General features: G+C 43.3%; 1 long non-coding RNA gene across 1 annotated transcript; it reads left to right on the plus strand.

Annotated features, from left to right (window-relative positions):
• The first annotated feature begins 465 nt into the window (after positions 1 to 465).
• LOC123115522 (uncharacterized) lies at positions 466 to 4,090 on the plus strand. The gene is made up of 5 exons (XR_006456650.1): positions 466 to 839; positions 1,936 to 1,996; positions 2,178 to 2,263; positions 2,608 to 2,721; positions 3,616 to 4,090. It is a non-coding gene; the product is annotated as an uncharacterized lncRNA (long non-coding RNA).
• The last annotated feature ends 1,691 nt before the right edge of the window (positions 4,091 to 5,781 follow it).

A 5,781-nucleotide genomic window follows, 5' to 3' on the forward strand; every position in this document is an offset into this window, starting at 1 on the left:
CCTGATGGTGCCGGAGTGGCTGGGGCAGTGGCGGCGGCAGGAGTTGCCGGAGACGGGGAAGAGAGCCTCCCCGGGTCGATTGCGAGCTAGCACTACACCACGACACTACAAAGACGACGTGCATCTGTTGGTATAAGTGAACATCGCCGACACTTTTTTTGTCCCAAACTATACCGACGCACAGTATATTAGTGTTATATAATCTTGTGACACATTATCTGTCGCCATAGGTCACAAAAACACCGATGAAATTTCTGTCGCCAAATAGAGGTATTACCTACTGTTTGTGTGTCGCCGATTCGTGGGGACATAAAAAGTGTCGGCGTTGTTTGCTACAGGCCACGTCCGAAAAATATGGCGCGGAAAGAGAGGCACGACGCGCGCCACGCGAAACACCCGATTCGCACGAGAACGTGAAAAAAAAAAGCCACGTGACCACCCGACCCGAGTCCCCGACCTGTTCGATCCCCAATCTCACCTCTCTCTTTCTCTCGCCACCCACACACCCTAAACCTAACCCGACCGCGCCGCCGCCCCCGACCTGCGCGTCGCCGCCGCCACCCCCTCGCCGTTCCCCTCGCACCACCACATCTCGGACCCCGGCCTCCCTTCCCTTAGTCCGCAGTAGCAGCAGCGCCGTCTGCAACAGAGGAGCACCGTTCGCCGCCGAGGAACAGCAGCGCCATCCGCCACCAAGGATCAGCCGCGCGCCGGGAACGGCAGCACCATACGCCGGAGGATCCGCCGCACCGACTGCTGCTGAGGAACCCCTGTCGTTCTTCTTCCTCCATCGGTGACCCCTGTCCCTGTTGACTCCCCTTGCCTCCAGATCTCAACAAGTAAGATGCGATTTTTTTTACTTACCTATCTTCTCGTATGCTGATATATGTAGTTCACATTTTAGTGTGAATGGCTTATAACCTGATGGCATGTCTTTCGTGATTTTGTTTTTCAATTTATGAATTATATAGTTGCAGATTTGCTTGTATGAATCTTACTGGTTGTGATATGTTAATGCTTAGTGAACTGGTAGTTCATCACAGATAGATCCCTTGCTTGCAGATAGTTCTTCCGCTGCAGCTTCTCTTTGAGAAGTTTTATTGTTAACACTTTCAGCAGCTACATAAATATGGTGTATTCCATGTTTGCCAAGAGAAACCATATCTCCCTAGTGGCACTAAAATCATCAGAGTTCATCTGTGAACTATCTCTTCTCTTCCAACTTCTGTAACGGGTGGCCTGCACAATTTTTCTCACACATAGCATTCTTTCTTTGAGCCTTGATGCTACTTGTGAGCTTTCATTCAGTTTCTTCTGCTCCTTTAACTGTGCAAGAAATATTACTGTAAAACATACTTCAATTCTTAGTGATGGACTACTGGTTTTTTTGTTTGATTTGTCAAACCCTCAAGTTCAATTTTTGCTAGGAACACAGTTGGCTCTTATAAGCATGCAAGCAAACCAATAACGGGAACTCTGCAAATATTTTACCATCCGTGACTAATTAACCATTTGACATATGGTAGATATATCACCGTAATTACTTACAATTTTTGTTCTGTAATGTAACGTTGGCTAAGATTAATATCAGTACACATTATTGGGTTTTTTCCTATTCCGTGCACATTTTTGTTGTCTTTGGAATAGTATAAAATATCTGAAATGTTGTCATTGGGCTCACTGTGAGATGTGTATCAGATGCTCCAAATTGGATTTTGTAATCTCATCTTCCTTCTTCATGGTCGTTTACTGTCTACATGTTGGAGGTCTCTGAGTTAACAAAACCTGTTGATACCCCTGAACTGTTGTATCCTATATAAGCTGCTACTCCGTGTATATATATACAGCTACTGTATCATAAGCTGCTCAGACAATTTTTATCCCATGTGATGTGCTTCATGTGTCTAACTGTACGTGTGCTTTTATTGATTCCAGGATTTGGTGGTTATATATGCTTATTTATAAGAGCCTCTTTGGTGGGTTGGCTTGATAACAAGTAAGCTCCTTCCTCTTTGCTCTGTTTTATTTCTCTAGGTACCTAATTTTGCACCGTCGATATTTCTGAATTCTCTCATCACATTAGCAAGTGATTTCCTCATGGATGTTTGTATAGGAGCTTGCTATTGCTTCCATAGTAGTTTGCTCTATTGGTCAAGTTAGTGTTGCTACCTGTGCAGTGCAGGAGAACAATACCCCTGGAGATGCGCGGAGTAGGCTATGTCATCCTATGACCACAACGATTGGCTGCTACTCAAGACGAGAGGTGATATTTTTAAATATTCGATTCTTCAATTGTCGTTTCAAATCCTTGGACTGGTGGCTGGGATTGTATTAGTTATTTGGAGCGACCTACTTGTACCCAAGTCCAATTAGTAAGTTGAATATAGCCCTCTTGTTCTAACCAGGTGCAGTTGAACTGGATGTTTTTGATCCACTGCTTACTCTTGTTTTTTCTACAAAAAATCTAATCCTTGGAAAGTGGCATGTTAATTCTACATTAGTCGCTAGTTCTATGCACATACAATACTTATTTGGGAATGAAAACTGTAGCGCTTTAGCAAGAAAGGCTGATTAAGCTAATCTGGTCTCCCTCTATGTACTTGTCAGGGCTCATTAATAGCATGGTTCTGCTCACTGAAATAGGAGAGATGCTGAACAAGACAGATGAAGAACAAATGGCCAAGTACACTTGCTGGAAGATTGATGAAACAGAGAGCACAGGTAAAAAGTTAGACCATAGGAACTGAGACTTGAGTAATAGTTCAAGTCAGCTCAAAGTACTACTTCCACAACCGCAAATTATAAATTTTAGAAGTACGAATGAAGGCATAAAAATTAACACAGATTGCTAGTTTAGGTCTTCAATGATTTCCGAACAGATTGAAACTGTAAGCCTCGATGAATTCACGGTCCACACGTGTTTTAAGAAGCATTTTAAAGGAAATTGCAATTGAAATCCATATGCAACTACGTGTAGATATATTTGCTGCTATTAGTACATTTTTTTCCTATCCAAAGGTCTTCTATTATTTCGATACCCATCATATGTGAAAATCTGTGGTGATAAAAGAAACATGTCTACAGTCTGATGTAATGGTAGGCATGATTTTATTTTGAGTTTTGCATATATTTATCCTAGCAATTACTCATAGTTGACATCTGGTAATATATGTTTTACTCGATCGAGCTCCTAGATGCCTAACTAGAGCACATTTGTTGTCTCGAAAAACAAGATGTATGTGCAAGCATATGTTCTTTGAAATGGCTTTGTTTTCATCAAGTGCACTCTTGCTACTACATATATGACTTTCGGTACATGTATATATACAAGTGCATATCTGATTGTTTGCTGATGGAGGAACTTCAAATGCAAATCCCTAAAATTACAATAAGAACCTTATTCCTGATGCCGTATAACAGATCTGATTGCTTATCAATGAGTGCATAATTTTTCAGAGTGAGCCATGTGATATGCTATGTGCTAGCCTGTCTCTGGTTGATGTTCTGAGAACGGTATCTTTTGTAATCTATTGGCAACGCATCTACTTTCTAGATCTTTAAGATCGGAAACTCTCATTTTCTAAAGATTGCTCAAATATACGAGTTCTTTTGCAGAGACAGATGGCAAAGCATAGCAAGGCCACAAGTTGATCTAAGATGTTTTGGTGATTGCTTCGTTCATAACATGGTTGACACATTTTGTTCACATGGAAGTTAATGTTGATTTGGCGATCAAAGACTTGGTCTCTCTTTAATGGTAAAAAAAGGAGACTTGGGCTCTTCCATGATATTTTTTAGTAGTCATAGATGTTCTAGTGATTGAACAATTGGTCTCATAGGAACTTGGCCACTACATTTTGTAGCAGACCATGGTTTGAATGCCAACTTATGTATGTCCTTAATTGTTGGAGCTAAATTCAGTGAAGAAAACTAATGAATCTTCTATATATGTTGAATGGTATCTTGTGCATTGATCAATGGTGTCTTGTGATGAATAGAAGAGTGTAATTGTTTGAATATGTATTGGGTACTGAACATGCATTCAGTATTATGAATTTAATTTCATATTAATATATGGTGAATTTACATTTGTGCTGAAGTGTAGACACTGGCAGCAAGTGTGTCGGTGATAGTATTAACATCGCATAATCTGTTGGTGTAGCACAATGTCGGATGAACTGTCGGTATATCTATGGACGTTGCACAATCTGTCGCCATAGCACAGTGTCAGATGAACTGTCCGCAAAGCATGGTCTGTCGGTGTAAAAATGTCTGTCGGCGAAGTTCTCACCAACATTGTCACACTATCTGTCGGCATAGATTTATCTGTCGGGAAAGACCTTTCCCGGCAGGACTATAGGCGTCAGCTCTTTCTGTCGGTAAAGATCTTTCCCAACAGTAAATGTGTCGCCTTAATTGACCTATGCCGACAGATTGTTTGACGCTGCTTTGAGTGTCGTGGTGTAGTGTAGGGAAGCACCATAGGGGTGGCCTGAGGTTGCCTGTGTGCGGGAACGGGCACGGGGCTTCCTTAAATAGGCGAGTCGAGGCGGTTCGGCGGCGGCCGCGGATAAGGTCGCCGGCGACCGTCTTCTGTAGCTGCAGGGCATCGTGGTGAGGCTGGGAATGGCGGCAGGAGCTAGCGAACGAGCGACTACTGCTCCAAGGGCGAGCTGGCGAGCGGAGAAGGCTTGGGTGGCGCTGGCTAGCGCAGGAGCTGTCGGGCGGCGGTGGCGGATAGCTGCTGGCCTGCCGGAGACGTGGCGAGAGCTGCGGGGCTCGGGGGTGCAGAAGGGGACACGGCGTGCTGGCTGCGGTCGGTCACGGTCCGGAGTGAGTGCGGGGCGGGACGCGGCGGCTCGGGCGCACGTGCGTGCCAAACGCACGCTCTGGGCGTGCCCAGAGCACGCATGGGACGTGCTCGATGGAATGCTATGGCATGCTAGGGGATTCCAAACCACAAGAGGGTTAGCAGAGTGGGGTTATGGGCTAGGGCAATACCATGGGACATGCTGGATAGGTCAGGGGCTCAAGTTCACAATGTAAACATGAAGTCATGCCGAATCTGGCTATGCACTCAGGATGTTTGACAAAATGCCAAAGGCACCTAGGCAGTACTTGGGTTGGCCAAATTCTCCAGATCAGCGTCTCTATGAATGTAAGAGAGGGTGGTGAAGTTAGTTTGCAAAAAGGAGAAACTTGCTAGTGCAAGTTTTGCTAAACTACACTTCTGGACAGGGAGTAAGTGGCATCATTACATGGACCAAAAGTGTTCCAAAGAGTGCATGCTCCTGGACTTAGGGGTTTTGCAGGGTTGACTACAAGCATGACAAAGCACAAGGTCACTTGAGCAAGAATTAATAGGGTTGCAGTAGAAAACACAAGTCTGGCCCAGAATGAAAAGGAGGTTGATTCACTCATTTTTTCCAAAGAACAACACTATTTTTTGCATAATGTTGGATAGCATGCTACCACTGACATTCCATAATTTTGGTGGAGGCTCTAGGGAAATATTTAATTAGGCTAAAGTGTCCACTGGACCAGATTTAAAAAACAGGTGCAAAACTCATAATATGCAATGAAATAAATATATTATTGCACAAAAGTGATTTAGAGACATCACATGACATCTCCAAATTTTGATTGGATTTTTAGTTAAATTTATCAAATGGTTGTAGTTCAAACAGAGCTCCAAAACTTAAAACAAGTCATTTTAATGATTATAGCTCAGGGTGGAATAATTTAATAAATAAATCTACTGTTTAAAAAAAATTGTTTTAA

Source organism: Triticum aestivum, chromosome 5B (assembly GCF_018294505.1).
Source record: "Triticum aestivum cultivar Chinese Spring chromosome 5B, IWGSC CS RefSeq v2.1, whole genome shotgun sequence".
NCBI lineage: Eukaryota > Viridiplantae > Streptophyta > Magnoliopsida > Poales > Poaceae > Triticum > Triticum aestivum.